At 39.0% G+C, this 21,174-nt stretch overlaps 1 protein-coding gene and 1 pseudogene across 2 annotated transcripts in view; one reads left to right on the top strand and one right to left on the bottom strand.

Annotated features, from left to right (window-relative positions):
* NR3C1 (nuclear receptor subfamily 3 group C member 1) overlaps positions 1 to 21,174 on the top strand; it is a 454,994-nt gene that overhangs the window by 396,935 nt on the left and 36,885 nt on the right. The window lies entirely within an intron of this gene.
* Positions 2,621 to 19,471, bottom strand: LOC112439823 (large ribosomal subunit protein uL30-like 1; annotated as a pseudogene).

The raw sequence follows: 21,174 nt of genomic DNA, 5'->3' as shown, positions 1-21,174 counted from the left end.
TACATGTGCCCATGTTTTGCCTACTTTTCCTGGAGCAGGTAAGGAGAGGCAGTTTAAGGATCCATGTGATAAACTCTAAAGTTGTCCATTGGCTTTCCAGTCCCTTCTAGGAATTTAACTTAGGGAAATAATCAGACATTTGCAAAGGTGTGTACAGTGGTATTTCTAATAGTGAAAAACCAAAGAATGACCAATAATGGGAGAATGGAAGTTACAGCCAAATACTTTACAACTACTAAAGAATCATGTAAAATATCTATTGACATAGGAGTTTTATCAAAATGTGAAGTATACAGATGAATAGTACCACACATAAAAAGCAAGGTGCAAATTAGCCATTTATATTGTTATCCCCAAAATAAATAGATGCAGTTTTTTTAAAAGATGCAGGCTATATATGGAAGTGTTTGCTGGTTTTCTGTCAAAAGAATGGCGACTTTATTTTCTAATTTAAACTTTTTGCTGTTTTCTAAATTGTCTAAATAGTTATAGTTTTTATAATGTAAAAGTATCTTCCAATTTAGCTTCATTTGACAAATTACCTTTTCATTCTATCTAGCTATATAATTCTAAATGAATTTACAGCAGTAATCTTAGAGCAGATGAATTTACAACAATAATCTTAGAGTAGACTACGGATTAGATGTAAAAACATGAGCTAGGAAAAAAAATGGTTTGGGCTTTATGGTTACAGAGAGTTTTCCTCAGTGTGGGGATCATAGCTGTATTGAGTTTATTCAGTTTTCCTTTCCCACATGAATGAAAAATGGGGCCAGCCTACAACTGGAAGGGCCTCGGCATGTACCACTGTACTGTGTATGATGTGATTTCTTGATGCTAGTAGGGAGAGAATCAAATTGCCTCCTATTCAAACCAAGACCCACAAATAGCATCAACCAGTCATTTCAGCTACTCCCTGCAGTGTCAAGAAGGTGTGAACCCCTCGTGTTCTCTATTGCATACCCTTGTCTAATTCAGTGTTTCTTCTTCTTTTCAGGTTTTGGCTTTATGCTACATTTCAGAAATCATAATAACCTTTTCTGGTATTATTTTATTCTTTTTCGCACTGTGAGAAAAATTAAACTTTCAAGTGGATGCTTCTTATAAACTATTTATACCCTTTTGCTCCCTTTTGGGAGGCAGGGACAGGGACAGAGTTCCTCCTCAGGCTAAGAAAACTTACTGCTTCCAATGTAATTTAAAAGATCTCCCTCTTTCTATTGCTCTCTGTACTCTTAATTCTTTTTTTTTTTTTTCACAGCAGAGACAAGTGAACATTTATTTTTATGCCTTTCTTCCTATGTGTATTTCAAGTCTTTATCAAAACAAGGCCCCAGGACTCTCCAGATTCAATTATGTCCTTGGGCTTGGTCGACTGCTGCAGGAGTCTCAGGGAGCCTTCTGCAAATGCTAGAGTGACTCATTTACCAACATTAAACCCTAGGATACATGCAACAAAGCAGGACTCCTTCCTCCATGGAATGTGCCGATTTCAGATGACACAGCACCCAATGTAGAAAACGCTGGAATTTTTCCTTGGAACTAGACTGTGATGAGAGGTGCTTGACATGAACATAAGCTACTGTCTTTTCTTTTTTTTTTGAGACAGAGTTTCGCTTGTTGCCCAGGCTGGAGTGCAATGGCATGATCTCAGCTCACTGCAACTTCCACCTCCCAGGTTCAAGCGATTCTCCTGCCTCAGCCTCCTGAGTAGCTGGGATTACAGGCATGTGCCACCATGCCCGGCTAATTTTTGTATTTTTAGTAGAGATGGCATTTCTCCATGTTGGTCAGGCTGGTCTCGAACTCCCAACCTCAGGTGATCTGCCCGCCTCAGCCTCCCAAAGTGTTGGGATTACAGGCATGAGCCACCACGACCGGCCAGCTACTGTCTTTTCTTTGACCCTTCCTTTCCAGTTTTTGAAGATAAAGCAGGAAATAATCTTCTCTGAAGATACTTGATAAAAATTCCCAAAACAACAAAACACATGCTTCCACTTCACTGATAAAAAATTTACCGCAGTTTGGCACCTAAGAGTATGACAACAGCAATAAAAAGTAATTTCAAAAAGTTAAGATTTCTTCAGCAAAATAGATGATTCACATCTTCAAGTCCTTTTTGAAATCAGTTATTAATATTATTCTTTCCCCATTTCCATCTGAATGACTGCAGCAATAGTTTGTTTGTTTGTTTGTTTGTTTGTTTTTCGAGATGGAGTCTCGCTCTGTCACCCAGCTGGAGTGCACTGGCGCAATCTTGGCTCACTGCAATCTCTGCCTCCTGGGTTCAAGTGATTTTCCTGCCTTAGCCTCTCGAGTAGCTGGGACTACAGGCACGCGCCACCACACCCAGCTCATTTTTGTATTTTTAGTAGAGACAGGGTTTCACCATGTTGGCCAGGATGGTCTCAATCTCCTGACCTCATGGTCTGCCCGCCTTGGCCTCCCAAAGTGCTGGGATTACAGGCGTGAGCCACCGCGCCCAGCCAGCAATACAGTTTTTAGTTACTCGACATCTTTAAGCCTATAACTCTTAGGCTATGCATAGCCCCATGTCCTAATCAGGCATTCACTGATCCCAGCAGGTCTCCATCTATTTGTACCAGCCTCCTCTTTCCTCCCAATCTCAAGGTTACTCTTAAATACTAGTAAATGCAAAAAGAACTTGTAAAGTGGCAAGGCATGGCCTATCAAAAGTCAGCCCAAGGGCAGTTTTCAGCCCTGCCTCACCTGGGTCTAGTTCAGCTGACGGATGAGCTGATTGATGTGTTCACCCCGATAGCCAGGTGTGCCCATCTCCTTGAGGAAGCCCACTCTATTTTTGGTAGCATGACGGGCCACTGAGAGGTGGAAAGGGCGCAAGAACCATGAGATCTCCTGGAAATGCTTCCCTGGGAAGGCAATTTCATGAATGAGGTCTTCCAAGCAAATGACGCCAAACTTCCCCAGGTGCTCCTCAATCACTGTGTTGTCTGTCAGAGGGATGGTCTTATTCTTGACCTTGGCTTGTCCACATTTCAAAATGAGTTCTCGGACAGACTTCAGATTTGGAAATCCCCAGGTCACATAAGGTTCCACTATACGCAGCATTTTTAGATTCTGGGGGGTAACTTTTACAAAGACACCACTAAAAATTTTCTTTAGGCGAAGTCTTGCAATGGTTCTCTGCACCAGTAAACTCACGCCATCAATCCTTTCGATGCATACAACAAAGGCCAAGGAATGTTTATCTGGCAATTCCAAGGCATGAGGTTTCACTTCTAGTCGTCTGAGACGCACCTTGTCACGTTTCTGCCGCCAGGAATCATGTAGGAATGATTCCAGTCATTTAAACCTGAGCCCTTTTCCTTTCTTCTGTCTTGCTCCACCATCTTTCTAGTGGTGCAGCTATTCAATTCTTTTTTTTAATTATTATTTTTATTTTAAGTTCCAGGGTACATGTGCAGGATGTGCAGGTTACATAGGTAAACATGTGGCCATGGTGGTTTGCTGTACCTATCAACCCATCAGGTATTAAGCCCGGCATGCGTTAGCTATTTTTCCTAATGCTGTCCCACCCCCCCACCCAGCGGGCCCCAGTTACACTCTTAATCCTTATAGCTCAGATGTTATGATCCACAGTGTGGTTCTTACAGAAAGTTATGGATTAAAAAAAAAAAAAAACACTCAAAGTGCCCGAACTTTCTTAAAATAATCCTGGTACAGCTAAACTCATGCACTGACTGTCCACCTAATATTTAACAGTCTGTGTTGTGATATATTGTTTTAATGTTCTGAATGCTTGTCAGCTTTCAGTATTGAAGATGTGAATCATTTATCAGCAATGACACATTTAGTCTAAGATTGTCAGCTATTTATGCTACAAATTAATGACTTGTCCTTAAAATATCAATTTTGTGATTCTTGTTTTGGCAGATGGTTAGATGTTTTGTGTTCTAATTTTAAACTATGGATAAAGGTTTTGTCATAATCATTGTTTTATTGGTTCCTTTTCTCCCCCGCCCACTCCCCAAAAAACCCTGCAATTCTTTTTTGTTAAACTTTTATTTTAGGTTCAGAGGTACATGTGCAGGTTTGTTATATAGGCAAATTTTGTGCCACAGGGGTTTGCCGTACAGATTATTTCATCACCCAGGAAATAAACACAGTACTTGATGGATAGGTTTTTAGTCTTCATTCTCTTCCCACCCTCAAGTAGGCCCCAGTGTCTGTCCTTCCCTTCTTTGTGTCCCTGTGTACTCAATGTTTAGTTCCTAGTTATAACTGAGAAGAACATGTGGTATTTGGTTTTCTATTCCTGTGTTAGTTTGCTGAGGATAATGGCTGCCAGCTCCATCCATGTTGCCGCAAAGGACATGATCTCATTCTTTTTATCGCTGTGTAGAATTCCATGGTGTATATGTACCACATTTTCTTTATGCAGTCTTCTGTTGATGGGCTTTTAGGTTGATTCTATGTCTTTGCTATTATGAGTAGTACTGCAGTGAACATACACATGCATGCGTCTTTATGGTAGAATCATTTATATTCCTCTGGGTATATACCCAGTGATGAGATTGCTGGGTCGAATGGTAGTTCTGTTTTAAGTTCTTTGAGAAATCATCAAACTGCTTTCCACAATGGCTGGATTAATTTACACTTCCACCAGGAGTGTATAAGCATTTCCCTTTCTCTGCAACCTCACCAGGATCTATTATTTTCTGACTTTTTAATAATAGCTGTTCTGACTGGTGTGAGATGATATCCCAGCACCACTTATTGAATAGGGAGTCCTTTCCCCATTACTTGTTTTTGTTGACTTTGTTGAAGATCGGATGGTTTTAAGTGTGTGGTCTTATTTCTGGGCTCTATTCTGTTGCATTGGTCTATGTGTCTGTTTTGTACCAATACCATGCTGTTTTGGTTACTTTAGCCTTGTAGTAGTTTGAAGTCGGGTAATACGGTGCCTCCAGCTTTGTTCTTTTGGCTTAGGATTGCTTTGGCTATTTGTGTCCTTTTTTTGATTCTATATGAATTTTAAAATAGTTTTTTTCTAATTCTGTGAAGAATGTCGTTGGTATTTTGAGAGCAATAGCACTGAACCCGCTAATTGCTTTGGGCAGTATGGCGATTTTAACAATATCGATTCTTTCTATCCCCTGCAATTCTTTGTTGTTGTATTTAACTATTTTTACTTGTGAAGTTTTTTCAGGGATGATTTTGTTGAAAGTAACAACTCTAAAAATTATGTTGGTAATTAAAATTTTAAGTAATGACTTTTATTTTCAGAGATTCCACTTCTCTTAGACTTTGGAGCTGTTAACAGCAGTGTCCAATCTGCAGTGGTACTGAGCAGTTTCTGTTTCCTGCATGCAGAACTGCTTATATGAAAACACAGTTTTAAAAATGCTTTCTTATGGCTGACATTCACATTCTTATTCCTTTTGATACTTTTCAAGAGGCATTTGGTTTGTTAAAATTAATTTTTGCAATACTTTTATGAAGATACAAACTCTGACAAAGCTTTTAAAACAAGTTTGAGAGAATACAGTATTGATTTCACTTGTAAATCTGACGATTATTTTAGAAAAAAGGAAAAGATTATTTACTATTATTTTGCTTATAAATGTTTATCAATTTTAAAGCTTCCACATTGCACATCTCCCACTACAACAGTAGCTACCATTTATTCTTTCTCGAAAAAAGTGCTAAGTGTGCCCTTGAAATTTTTACATTGTGCAGAATATCCCTAAAATTTTAAAACAAAAATTACATCATCACTTGCTTTAAATGTTTCTTCTTTATTTAACATACAGTTTCTAAAATGTTAGCAGATAGCATTTTAGAAGAGACACGTTACTTTTCTAATGAATGTTCTAAAATGAACCACAGTAACCTATACTTACTTAGACTGTGAAAAACAAAACTTATATTCTATTGTTAAATTTTCAAAAGTGAAACTACACGATAGTTTACTTGGCACATCACTCTGTTATTGTGAATTGACAAATGTATATGTAGACAAATATGTGAAAATCAGAGTACATATACATTATATGCAGCACCACAATACATTTTTTAGTATGTTTTGACTGATATTTAATTATATAATTTACCAAGAGGATCTCACCAGAATGTAGAAAAGTATTGAATTTTAGAACAATTCACATATTTTAAAAAAATGTAGTCAGCCCTTTTATCTGTATCTGGAGAATGCAGGGTAAAGGAATAATACATGAGTATTGGTATTTTAAAAAAGGTGTTAATTTCTTACCTATGATACCTGTTACTTTGGGTATCATTTAACCTTTATTTCTGTGAAATAGAGGAGTTCTAACATCCTCTAATTATTATAATATTGTTCTAATTTAATCTATCTTAATCTGTGATACAGTTTGAAAACCAAGCTTTTACTATTGGCATGTGCAAAAAAATAAAGCAGCAGTAGACTTGGAATCTTGAATGCAAATTTAGATTTTGCCTCTTAATAAATGTATAATATAGTGTTCTGGGACCAATTCTCTAACATTTCTGAGTCCTAGTTTCTGCATCTGTCAAATGGGATTAGAGATACCTACTTTCAGGATGTGATATGGTTTGGCTCTGTCCCCCCACCCAAATCTTATCTTGAATTGTAATCCCCATATATTGAGGGAGGGACCTGGTGTGAGGTGTTTGGATCATGGAGGTGATTTCCTCCATGCTGTTCTCGTGATAGTGTGGGAGATCGCAAAACATCTGATGGTTTAAATATGGCAGTTTCCCCTGTGCTTTCTCTCTCTCCTGCCACCATGTAAGACTTTCCTTGCTTCCTCTTTGCCTTCTGCCATGATTGTATGTTTCTTGAGGCCTCCCCAGCTATGCAGAACTATGAGTAAATTAAACCTCCCTTATAAATTACCCAGTCTCAGATATTCTTTATAGTAGTGTAAAAACTGGCTAATACAGAGAATTGGTACTGGCAGGGTTGGGTACTGCTATAAAGATAACCTGAAAATGCGGAAGTGACTTTGGAACTGGGTAACAGGTAGTGGTTAGAACAGTTTGGAGGGCTCAGAAGAAAACTGGAAGATATAGGAAAGTTTGGAACGTCCTAGAGACTTGTTTTGAATACTTTTGTCCAAAATGCTGATAGTGACCTGGACAATGAAGTCCAGGCTGAAATGGTCTCAGAGATGAGGAACTTATTGGGAACTGGAGCAAAGGTTATTTTTGCTATGCTTTAGCAAAAAGACTGGCAGCATTTTACCCCTGCCCTAGAGAACTGATGAACTTTGAGATGATTTAGGGTATTTGGCAGAAGAAAATTTCTAAGCAGCAAAGCATCCTAGTGGTGACTTGGCTGATTCTGAAAGCGTTCAGTCATGTGCATTCACGAAGATATGGTCTGAAATTGGAACTTAGGTTTAGAAGTGAAGCAGAACATAAAGGTTTAGAAAATTTGCAGCCTGACCATGTAGTAGAAAAGAAAACCCCATTTTCTGGGGAGGAATTCAAGCCAGCTGCAGAAATCTGAATAAGTAACAAGGAGTAATAAGTAATAATAAGTAAAAAGTAATAAGTAATAAGTAACAAGGAGCCGAATGTTAATAACCAAGACAATGGAGAAAATGTCTCCAGGGCATGGCAGAGATCTTCGGGGCAGACCCTCCCATCACAGGCCTGAGAACTAGGAGGGAAAAATGGTTTCCTGCTCAGGGCCCTGCTGCTCTGTACAGCCTCACGACATGGTGCCCTGCATCCCTGATGCTCCAGCTCCAGCTGTGGCTGTAAGGGGCCAAGTTACAGCTCGCACCATTGCTTCAGAGGGTGCAAGCCCCAAGCTTTGGCAGCTTTCATGTGGTGTTGGGCCTGCAGGTGCGCAGAAGACAAGAGTTGAGGTTTGGGAACCTGTGCCTATATTTAAGAGGATGTATAGAAACGCCTGGATGTCCAGGCAGAAGTCTGCCATGGAGGCAGAGCCTTCATGGAGAACCTCTGCTAGGGCAATGCGGAAGGGAAATATGGGGTTGGATCCCTCATACAGAGTCCCCACTGGGGCACTACCTAGTGGAGCTGTGAGAAGAGGGCCTCTGTCCTCCAGGCCCCAGAAAGGTAGATTCACCGACAGTTTGCAGTATGCGCCTGGAAAAGCCACAGAATGCCAGCCTGTGAAAGCCACAGGGGTACCCTGCTGAGCCACAGGGGCGGAGCTGCCCAAGGGTATGAAAGCCCACCCCTTACTTCAGTGTGCCCTGAATGTGAGACATGGAGTCAATGGGGATTTTGGAGCTTTTAGATTTAAGGGCTGCCCAGCTGGGTTTCAGATTTCATGGGGCCTGTGGCCCTTGGTTTGACCAATTTCTCCCATTTGGAACAGGAACATTTACCCAATGCCTGTTCCCTCATTGTATCTTGGAAGTAACTAACTTGCTTTTGATTTTATAGGCTCATATGTGGAAGGGACTTGCCATGTCTCAGATGAGACTTTGGTCTTGGACTTTTGAGTTAATGCTGTAATAAGACTTTGGGGGACTGTTGTGAAGGCATAATTGGTTTTAAAATGTAAAAAGACATGGGATTTGAGAGGGAGCAAGTGCAAACTAATATGGTTTGGCTCTGTGTCCCCACCCAAATCTAATCTTGAATTGTAACTGGCATGTTTTGGGGGAGGGACCTGGTGGGAGGCAGTTGGATCATGGGGGGAGTTTTTTCCATGCTGTTCTTGTGATAGGGAGTTCTCAGGAGAGTTGATGGTTTAAATGTGGCAGTTTCCCCTGTGCTCTTTCTCTCTCCTGCAGCCAGGTAAGACGTGTCTTGCTTCCCCTGCCCCTTCCACCATGATCATAAGTTTCCTGAGGCCTCCCCAGCCATGCAGAACTGTGAGTCAATTAAACCTCCTTTCCGTGTAAATTACCCAGTCTCAGATAGTATCTTTATAGCAGTGTCAGAATGGACTAATACAGGATAGTAATGAAGATTACAGAATATGTAGATGAAGAAGTGCTAAGTAAATAGCAGCTATTATTATGTAGTCAAATTGAATGTATACATTGTGGTACTTCAGTGTCCTTTAAATTGAATAACTAGAAATTTGTTGGCTTTCTCAGTCTGCTCACATCAGATGACATGTTAATTTATGCCTATACTTTTTTCTAGTTAATAGATATAAATCTATTCACTCAACTTCTATTGACAAAACTGGTAGTGTGGCAAGACATCTCATTTCTAGTTAAGGCTGTATAATATTAAGTTCATTTTACTTAAATTAACTATGGTTTGGGAAATGCTTTTCATGTCATCATGTATGCCCAATTTGATACTTTAGTGGGACAGTATATTTCAGAAAAAAAACAAATGCTTCCCCAAAAATTCCAGGGTTGAATACATTAGTCAGACATATAACAATGTACTTCAGAGTTCCTCTAAGGGCAAAAATCGTGGTATGAATATACAAAACACTCCTATTTATACTTTTGTATTTTTGAAATGTAGTCTTCATGTTAATTTAGCATTTTAATGACCAGCATGACATTATCTTAATAATTTGGAATGCCAATATGTTCATTTAAGACTTAATATAGTAAGTATCTAAAGAAAAAAATGGAAGTGACTGAATGCTTTTGTATCTCTTAATTATAATTTGTGCTCCATTGTGATATGAAGGATAGAAGGGCCAGGATAGATAGAAAACAGAAATTAACTTTGATGTTTAACCTTACCTTAAGACTGTCTGTTAAGTGACCCACATAATCTTAAAAAACTCTGTCAAGCTTAATGGATGCTACTCTGCAGGCCCCTGCCAGGCAACAGTCACAAGGTTATGAGGTGCATAGATTTTGGAATTAGGCAGAGCTGAATTCAGATCCAGGTGTTGCCTTATAATGTGACTTTGGGCAAATAAAAGGCCCAATTTTTGTATTCTTATCTGTAAAATGGACTCAGTAAAAATTATTTGAGATAATTTATTTGTGTACTGTACCTAGTCATGCAGCTTGACACACAGAATTACAAGTCAGTAGTTTCCAGTATGATTATTATTGTGAAAGAGATATTTTGTTTCACCTACTGAAAACTTTTTTCAGTCTTAAATTTTTTATCTAACTGGCTGTATTGCAGATGTCTGCTATATAACTTTTATATAATTTTAAAAACTATTTCTTTCCTCCTTGATCTTCTAGGGGTAAGGTTACCAATGTTTTCATTATTTACTAAATATAGCAGCCCCCACCCCTTATTCATGGAGGATAGGTTCCAAAACCCCTAGTGTATGCTTGAAACCACAGACCACAGATAATCCCAAATCCTATATGTATATTGTTTTTCCTATACATGCATACCTATGGTTAAAGTTTAACTTACTAATTAGGAAGAGTAAAAGAGTAATAGTAACTAATAATAAAATAAAACAATTGTAACAATATGCCAGCATCACTATTATTGTGCTTTAGGGCCACTATTAAGTAAAATAAGGGTTACTTGAACACAAGCACTGTGATACTGTGGCAGTCCAACTGGTAACAGAGATAGTGATGCGGTTTGGCTGTGTCCTCACCAAAATCTCAATGTGAATTGTATCTCCCAGAATTCCTATGTGTTGTGGGAGGGACCCAGGGGGAGCTAATTGAATCACAGGGTCTGGTCTTTCCCTTGCTATTCTCGTGATAGTTAATAAGTCTCACATAATCTGATGGGTTTATCAGGGGTTTCCCCTTTTGCCTCTTCCTCATTTTTCTTTTGCCACCACCATGTAAGAAGTACCTTTTGCCTCCCACCATGATTCTGAGGCCTCCCCAGCCATGTGGAACTCTTAAGTCCAATTAAACCTCTTTTTGTTCCCAGTTTTGGGTGTGTCTTTATCACAAGCATGAAAATGGACTAATACAGTAAATTGGTACCAGTAGAGTGGGTGTTGCTGAAAAGATACCCAAAAATGTGGAAGCGACTTTGGAACTTTGGAGGACTCAGAAGAAGACGGGAAAATGTGGGAAAGTTAGGAACCTCCTAGAGACATGTTGAATGGCTTTGACCAACATGCTGATAGTGATATGAACAATAAGATCCAGGCTGAGGTGGTCTCAGATGGATATTAGGAACTTTTTGAGAACTGGAGCAAAGGTTACTATGTTATGTTTTAGCAAAAAGACTGGCAGCATTTTGCCTCTGCCCTAGAGATTTGTGGAACTTTGAACTTGAGAGAGATGATTTAGGGTATCTGGTGGAAGAAATTTCTAAGCAGCAAAGCACTCAAAAGGTGACTTCGGTGCTGTTAAAAGCATTCTGTTTTAAAAGGGAAACAGCATAAAACTTCAGAAAATTTGCAGCCTGACAATGCAGTTGAAAAGAGAAACCCATTTTTTTGAGAAGAAATTAAAGCTGGCTGCAGATATTTGCATAAGTAGCAAGGAGCCTAATGTTAATCCCCAAGACCACGGGGAAAATGTCTCCATGGCCATGTCAGAGACCTTCACAGCAGCCCTTCCCATCACAGGCCCAGAGACCCAGGAGGAAAAAGTGGTTTCGTGGGCCAGGCCCACGGTCCTCATGCTATGTGTAGGCTAGGGACTTTGTGCCCTGTGTCCCAGCTGCTCCAGCTGTGGCTGAAAGGAGCCAATATAGAGCTCAGGCTGTGACTTCAGAGGGTGGAGGCCCCAAGCCTTGGCAGCTTCCACATGGTGCTGAGCCTGTGGGTACACAGAAGTCAAGAATTGAGGTTTGGGAACCTCTGCCTAGATTTTAGAAGACGTATGGAAACACCTAGATGCCCAGGCAGAAGTATTACTGCAGGGCAGGGCTGTCATGGAGAACCTTTGCTAGGGCAGTGCAGAAGGGAAATGTGGGATTGGAGCCCTCACACAGAATCCCTACTGGGGCACTGCCCAGTGGAGCTGTGGGAAGAGAGCCATCATCCTCCAGACCCCAGAATGGTAGATCCACCAACAACTTGCACCATGTACCTGGAAAAGCCACAGACACTCAATGCCAGCCTGTGAAAGCAGCCGGGAGGTAGGCTGTACCCTGCAAAGTCACAGGGGCGGAGCTGCCCAAGACCATGGGAATCCATCTTTTGCATCAGCGTGACCTGGATATGAGACCTGGAGTCAAAGGAGATCATTTTGGGGCTTTAAAATTTGACTAACTCACTGGATTTCAGACTTGCATGGGCCCCGTAACCCCTTTGTTTTGGCCAATTTCTCCCATTTGGAACAGCTGTATTTAACCTGTGACACTCCCCTACCCCCTGCCCCCCATCCCTCCGGCCCTTGTATCTGGAAGTAACTAGCTTGCTTTTGATTTTATAGGCTCATAGGCAGAAGGGACTTACTAGCCTTGTCTCAGATGAGACTTTGGACTGTGGACTTCTGGGTTAATACTGAAATAAGCTAAGACTTTGGGGGACTATTGGGAAGGCATGATTGGTTTTGAAATGTGAGGACATGAGATTCGGAGGGGCCAGGGGTGGAATGATATGGTTTGGCTGTGTCCCCACCCTAATCTCAACTTGAATTGTATGTCCCAGAATTCCCATGTGTTGTGGGAGGGACCCGGGGGTGGGGGTGCAGTAATTGAATCATGGGGGCTGGTCTTTCCTGTGCTATTCTTATGATAGTGAATAAGACTGACAAGATCTCATGGGTTTATCAGGGGTTTCCACTTTTGCCTCTTCCTCATTTTTCTCTTGCCACCACCATGTAAGAAGTACTTTTCACCTCCTGCCATGATTGTGAGGCTTCCCCAGCCATGTGGAACTGTAAGTCCAATTAAACCTCTTTTTCTTCCCAGTTTTAGGTATATCTTTATCAGCAGTGTGAAAACAACTAATACAGATGGCTAGTAAGGGACTAACCGGCAGGGAGCGTCTCCAGTGTGGATATGCTGGACAAAGGGATGATTCACGTTCCAGGGCATAAGATTTCATTATTCAGAATTGCACAGAATTTAAAACTTATTAATTGTTTATTTCTGGAATTTTCCACTTAATGTTTTCAAACTGCGGTTAACTGCAGGTACCTGAAACTGTCAAAAGTGAAACCACAGGTAAGTGGGGAGTCCTGTACCTAAGATTATTCCTTTAAATTGTTTCAGTGGATATGTAGGGACCTGAGTGTGAAGTGAGAGCAGCAGCATCAAAACCTGAGTGAAATCCAGATAGCAAAAGAAACTTGTCTAGTATACTGGCATGACAGAGAAACCAAAAAGTTCTCATGTTAATGTGAGAATCTAAGAATTAAAGAATTAAGCCTTTGCCTTTGAGGGAAGGAAAGGGTAATGTGGCTTTAAATCAGGTTGAGATTGGTTCTGAGGGTTCCTTTTCCTTCCTTTATATTGATACGAATATAGACACAACTGTTCTGCATTTCCATTTGTTTTTATAAATGTCTTTTTAGGATTTAGGAACTGCTAATTATGCAATATCAGATATCCATTAGTTTGAGGAACATTTGAAAATTTGGTCAAATGACACAGATCGTCACACAGTTTTAAGACAAATGTTTTTACCTATTTGACCTAGTCTGGCAATCCCTATTTGGGCAAAAATCTTCATTTGCAGGTCATGATTGGAGGCAGACACAGAAAAAAATTGCCACCTTTTTTGCATTATGTCATCAAGACATCAAACTTCAGCCTACAAAGTAGAAAGTGTTATTTCTCAAGTTGAAGGCCTGGATATACCTCAGCTTCTCAGTTCTGACACTTTATCATAGTGGAAAAGGAAGAAGATTGCTTAAGAACACTGATGTTGGTGTCAGAAAGACCTGGGTTTGAACCCTGACTTTACTAGTTACTTAGATCACTTTAGGCAACTCAACTTTTCTAAATCTTGTTTCTTCATCTGTAAATGCTGAAAATAGTACCCACCTCATAGGTCTGTGGAGAGGATTAAATGGGATAATCTATACAAAGAAAGAGCTTGCATAATAGTGCCAAGTAATGGTGAGGTTATACCTGTATTCTGATTATAATCTCATAAATATTTACCATGTTAGCTGTCTCAGAGTTCTTTTGCAAAACAGATAAAGATAGAAAGTATAAATAAAAAAATAAGTGAACATATACTGAACTTTGTACAAGATGCTGGCGATATGGAGAGACCCAAGACATGGGCCCTACCTAAAAGAGATTATTGATAGAAACAGGATACATATACATCAAAAGGTAACATAGGATCATCTGTGCAAAGTGCTATATGGCAGTGTTTTAGGAAGTCTAGAAGCTGTCATGGATCAGGAATACCATGGTGGACACTTCAGGCAGGGAAAACAGATCTTAGCAAAAGCTACTCCTATCATAGGTACTTGATAAATATTTGTAGAATCCAGGATCCCTGTAGTGATAAAGAAACTACATGGATTATGTAGGGGAGTGATAAGACATATGACTGGAAGAATAAAAAGACCAAATTATGGACCATACTGAGCTTGTACTATAAACAGTGGAGGAGCCCTTCAGATTTTTAATCATGTTGAGAAAAGAGTTTTAGCAGTGTGTGGGGGATAGAATGGAAAGAGAAGCCAGTGCCAGAAGGACTACTTAGTATCAACCATTGCAGTGGTTAAAGCAAGAGGTGAGAGAAGGCATGCATTAGAATGGCAGCGGTCAGAGTGGATGGGAAGGAATAGGTCCTGACATAGTGTTACAGGGAGTAATAAATAGGATGTGGAAGATGGGTTAGAATTGGCAAAATCTCTGCATGTAAGTCTGGGTTACTAAACATAGAGAAATTCAAATCTCTCTTTAAGAATCGAATAAAATATTTAGAAATAAGTTACTGTTGTATTTGAGGTGAACACAAATGGCATTTCAAAGATGCTCGAGATACCTTGTTGGAAAAAGTCAATAACTGCACTATTGTCTCCAACATGTTCTTGCCTTCTCTGAAGACATCATGTTCCTAATTCTGAATTATGAACCATCTATTATCCTTGTATGCTCTTATGTGTGAGGAACCATAAGGTGGGAACAAAATCCGGTCTTCATTCTAGAAATAACCATGCGATCAAAAAGTTTTTAGTCTTTCTTCTTACCATACTGGTTCTTGGTATTCTGTTTACCATTCAATGTACTATTATTGCTTCTGCTTAAAACTCGCATCCCCTAATGCAAGCCTGAGCAAACAGAACTGATAACACACAGCCTGAGAAGGGAGTGCTTGGGGTCTCAAGACTTACTCTGTTTTTCTCCATCTTTGACACTTGGTTTGAAGAGCAAAGAAGGATACAGCTGTTAGGAAGTAAGTTACCCAAACACAGTGACCAAACTGGATTAATTCTTCCAATGAGAAAGAAATACATTATTTCTGTGAGACAGATTAGACTTTAAGTAGCATAGATAACATGATTATATTCTCTCTACAAATAAATACACAGGACCTAAGAAACCCTTTACAGATCCAAGTGTTTTCCTCTCCACTTTTCCATCCCCAAACCCATCTTGCAAGATATGGCCAGCTTATTTGGAGCTAATTAAATCAAGACCTTCGTTTTACAGACAGGGAAACCAAGCCCAGAGACACTGAGTAGTAGGCCACTGGTGTCTTAGAGGTCTGAAAAATCCTTTACTGAACATTCTCTTGATCTATTAATGTATAGGTTTTGTTGCTGTAACCCTCTCCCCAAGAGGAGTGAATATAAATGATGCAGAGTTTGGATGAACTATCTTAATAAGAACCTAAAGTTGAAACCAATGCAAACCTCTCTCAATAAATGCAAAGCAAAGAGAATAATCAGTCTCTCTTTGGCTTGTTAAATAAGATAAAATGTGTTCTGCTAAAACCATTTAACAGAAATATTGTGAAAGGTTTCCCCTAAAGCATTTTTCTATTTGATTTGAAAACTATTCCATAGCTTATTATCAAACAAATCAGTAATCCTTTAGCTAATGCAGAGATAAATGGGCAGTCAGAAAATATAATCACCTGGTGTGTGCAGCTGAGTATTTACATTTTTCCTAATGAACAAAGATAAGAAAAGTGCAGGTGACTTTAATGTGTAAAAACTACCTTTTAGTGCTAGCGCTAGAGGGAAAAAGAAATTACTGGCTCAAGCCAATCCTGTACTTGATAACTAAGCTGTATAGTCCATGGCTTGGCTTCAGTTCTGTTTTGAATCTCTTTTTGGACTTGTCTTGAATGGACTGTTTAGGGCTGCTTCGGTAGTGCAGTTGTTGCATTTTTAAGCATAGTTTAGGTTTTAAAATGTTTCTGGTCCCTTTTTTTTTTCTTTTCCACTTTATGTTGCTTAAAGCTTTATGGCCAGGTTTTCTCATCCTCAGCATTATTAACATTTGAAGCTGGATACTTCTTTGTGGTGGGGGCTGTCCTGTGCCTTGTAGGCTGGTTAGCAGCATCCCTCGCCTCTTCTCACTTAGATGCCAATAGCATTTCCCCAACCGTGATAACCAAAAGTGTTTTCAGACACTGCCAAATGTCTCCTAGAGAGCAAAATTGCTCTCTGTTGAGAACTACTGTGTTACGGTGTTTGGACAAAAACTGACAAGCCAATGGGAATATTCTATTGGTAGTTGTAAAAAATTAATCCAGTTATAGCAGCTTTATTTCTGGAATTTTTTTCCATATTAACACTTGCTTTCTGAGGTGATAATATCTTTGTTTTTTTTCTCCCAAATAGATTTCTTGCATTACACTGAAAAATTGCTGATTAATTCACTTAAATTGAAGACTAAGCCAATCATGTCATTTGGGTAATAGTTTACCAACTCTGCCCCTTTCTCTGTCAGGGAAGCCTCTAATTTAGTAAGCGATACTGTATCCTTTTGTCAGGTACATTACCATTCCTATTAGCAATAGGGCAATTGAGATTGAGAAAGATTAAAAGGTCACCAAGCTATTACATTGTAGAATTAGGTTATGAATTGTAGCCTATCTGGTTTAGAATCTTTACCTTACTAGTCTCCATAACAACAATTCTTCCAGTGTGGTCCATGGGGCCCTGGGAGTCTCCCCTTAAAGGGCAGACTATTTTCACAGTAACACGTACTTTATTTGCCATTTCATTATGTCAACATTTGCAATAATGGTACAAAAGCAAAGATGAGTAAAACTGTTGGCATCTTAGTATACAGTAGTTACTGTATTCACTGTCATGCACTTAAAATCTTTGAAGAAGCAAAAAAATTATTAATTACATTAAATTTCAACCCTTAAATACATGTGGTCTTTCTCATGTCAGTGTGACAAAATGAGAAGTTGCATAATCCACTTATATCGCATATAGCATTTGATAGTTGTCTCAAAGAAAAGTGTGTATGAGATTAAACTGTGAGTTAACCTACTTTTTTTCATGGAGTACCATGAGAGATAAACTCTGGTTTTCAGCCTTGGGTATTTGGCGATGTTTTCCCAAAAATGACTGAAGTAAACTTAGCACTTTAAGGAAAACAACTTAAAGTATTTGTTGCCAATTGATAAAATATAGGTTTCAAGCAAAAATCAGAATTTTTGAAGACTTGTATCTGCCACTGTGAGCTTGACAAATGTGACTCTTTTATATTACATAATGAACTATGTCAACATTTGAAAGATCTGCATAACTCAGTGAACCAGTATTTTCCAGATGACTAATGCATGATAATACAAAATCATGCATGGGTAAAAGATACATTCAAAGTGCAAGATAGACTGACAGATTTCAATGTAACAATCAAAAGTTCATTGATAACAGTTTTGGATTCCACATTGCAATACTAAAACCTTTAAAAAACGAAATTGTCAAATTTTGGTGTAGTAATCAGAAAAGGCAATCTATAATTACCTGAACTTAAGTTTCTGGAGGACCATTAACCTTCTACAGGCTCATGGGGAAGACTGTAGCACTTCTCTTTCCCTAAGATCCTCCAGAAAGGAAGAAGATAATCCTTGGGGGTAGGGTAGAGACCTATTGTGTGATGATCACCAAGTATGTAACAATGCTTTATATAACTCTAATATATATAATCCACACAAACCCCCTAAAATGGCACTAATAAGGGAATAGACTCAAAGAAGTTAAGTCAGCTAGCCACTGTCACAGCTATTAGAGCACTGGAACTAGGATTTGAACCCAGATTTGTCTGTATGTAAAGCTGATTCTCTTCGTAATAGTACTGAGACACAAGAGGCGGCTACAAAATATTCTGGTACTCCATCCTAGACCAGAGTTTCAAGGTTCGTTATCATTTGTAGCATGATACTGGATCCTCACAGTGCTTGCCTTTCATTCAGGTGCCAGGAAACGTCTGCCTGAATGAATGGGTGTAATTTACCTGCACATTTTACATGCTTCTCTAGGTGTGTGATTAACTCATAATCCATCCATGACTTTCACCCGTAATCCTCCTTGTAGCAGTTGCTTTGCTTGCAACAAAACTAAGTAGACATATCTAGCTTTATGCATGGTTTTCTCTCTCTGAACTCTAACATAAACTCAGCCTCAGGAATTATTCGGTTTCTACTACATTTGCCATTCTGATTGGGAACCACCAGCATTCAGGTATTCACCTGGAACAAGGCATTTTGTTCCAAGGGTTCCTCACTTAAAAGCAAGCACCCTAGCAATAGTTCATAATGGAACTTAACATTCTCAGAATGTTTGGCACAGCTGTGAGTGAACACACATTGAGCAATCAATAACTATTACAGATAATGATGCCCTTAAGACCAGGATATTTTAGCTTTCCCATTCAAAGGGGGTGAAATATGCACTCTTACTATGGTATACTTTTGGTTCCTTCTGCCATGTATCCTTAATAAAAGATGTCAATTCCATATGGTTTTCTCTTGAGTTCTAACCATTTTGTTGTACCCTAGCCCTTTTAACAATATCAAACTTGCAACTGAATACCATTTAGCATTCATCCATTTTTTCCAATGGTGTTCATTATAGGCTATCTTACTCCTCCTATTTGTATGACAAAAATTGTTTTTTTTCACCGAAGTCTATGGTACATCTGGCAGCTTTCCATGTACTCAGTTCTTATCTGATGTAGCCCAGAACGACTGCCTGAAGGGATGCCAAAAGCCTGATTGAGGTTCCAAATTTTCAGCTACTGTACTATCAATCCATTTGTTCATTTTTACTTTCCCTTGTCATCTGTAGCTTACAGTTGAGTGGCCTGAACATGTTTTGCATACATTGTAATATCTAAGAATTTGGGAATACGGTCCTAGGATTTAGACTTAATACTACCTTCCATTTATATAATACTTACTCATAAAATCTTCAGTGTTCCTGAAAAAGAAAAAGGAACATGTATTGAGTGCCTGCTAGAAGCAGGAACTTGTAGTAGATTTTCTATGTGTTACCTTATTTTCACAACACACACACACAGGTGATATCCTTCCCAGTTTACTGATGAGGAAACTCAGGGGTCAAAGTAGTAGATACCTACCCAAGGTAACAGAAGCTGTGAAGTGGTACAGCTGGGATCTAAAATATGTCAGCTTCACCGTAGATAGGCTCCCTGATGAACCACCTGCCATGGCCCGTATGACCGCATCCAGGGGTGATGATGTCATTTTCACAGGGTTATTGAGAGCTAAAACTACGAAGTACTACAAACTATTATTTAAAATATAAATACATACTATATATGCATATGTGTGTATATATAATTAATGGGGGAAACATTACAGAATACTGTCCTAACCTTTAAACAATGCACTCATTTTCTGTAAACTAATATACAAACAACTGTTTGGTCCCTAAAAATAGATGTCAGGTGACAGAGACTGGCTGAGCAAGAATAGGAGTATCTTCGGAATAGAAGCCAGAGGAGTTTTTGCTTCCCCAACACATTGTCGCACCATTCACTGTTCCAGGACCTTCCTACTTCTCTGGAAAACTCTGGCCCAAAGCAGCTCCTCTACATTAGTCACAAGTTTCCATTAATCAGGGGTGGCCTGTGCCGGACCTACAGCAGAGTCATTTCAGGTTATTCTGTTACAGGCTTTCGACGTGTAGTCAGTCCACTCGCCCAAATCTAGCAGGGAATGAATGCCTTGTAATACGGAAGCATCTACAAATTCTTCTTAACAGTGTTCAGAGAACAATGTGAAACCCTGGGGCCTTTTCCCAGAATTAGGGTGGTGGGAATGCTGTCCTATTGACTAAGCCTGTTAGGTAAGCAGGCAGTTGGCAAGATTCAGGAAGCTTCATTTGAAGATAGACTTTAGGGCGATCGTTTGGATTTACTGGCTTAATTACTTAAGGTAACATTTATAAAAGAAATTGTCATTCCATTATTATTACCTTTTAACTTTTATTCCTAAACAGAACATTAGCAACAAACTACATTACTTGATAAATGTAATTTCTAACCAGATTGATAACTAGAAAAAAATTTTAAGTTACTTTGCTCTGTGAATTAGTTTAAACATATTTGTAATTGAGACTTACTACTGTTATTGGCTGAAATAAATAAAAGCAAGAGATAATAAAGAATAACAGAGACAACGAACACCCAATTTAAGTTTATTTCTAAGTTCCATCTTTTTTAGAGAAAAGGCAAATTAAGAAAAGTTTAGAGAGAGGTACTAGTATGTTTATGAACTTGTATAGATGATAAGCAAAACGGACTTTAATATGTAGAATTCCAGAATCAACAGGTTGCCAGCATCCATGTTTTTGAAGATTTGCTTAAGAACACAACCAAAAATGGAATGGGCAGTCTCTAATTATAAGCAGAAGGCTACAAAATCATTTTAGCTGCATAATACAGTTTTGGTTCTAAAGTCAGCACGTAAGAGGAAAGTTCCTTAGGAAAATACAACATTGAAAACCATTGTGTCATGTAATATGAAATGCAATAATTAATTTTTCCTCCAGTAATAGATCACTGTTTCATTGGTTTATAAAAATACATCTTTATCATTAAATGTGGCAAAATGTTAAGACTTGGTGAATATTGGTAAAAAGTATATATCCATTGTACAATTCTTTCAAATTTTTTTTGAGATTGAAAATTTTTAAAACAACAAATTATCTTTTAAACAGCTAATAATCACTAGACCTGCACTCTTTGTGGTGAGACTATGAAAAATGTTAAAGACCTAGTAAGAGAAGCAGATTCACATTTCTGTCTTCTTCTTCAAGCCAAACAGTCATAGAGTGGAGTGGGCAGAATGGAACTCACTTTTGAAAGCCTAGTGCTTTGTCCAATCTTACTGCAAGCCAGACAGGAAGGTTATAGAAAATGTTTCTGGATCAGTCTTCTCTGAGT

Source organism: Pan paniscus, chromosome 4 (genome assembly GCF_029289425.2).
Source record: "Pan paniscus chromosome 4, NHGRI_mPanPan1-v2.0_pri, whole genome shotgun sequence".
NCBI lineage: Eukaryota > Metazoa > Chordata > Mammalia > Primates > Hominidae > Pan > Pan paniscus.
The sequence above is the reverse complement of the archived record's forward strand: the minus strand, read 5'-3'. Positions and strand labels throughout refer to the sequence as shown.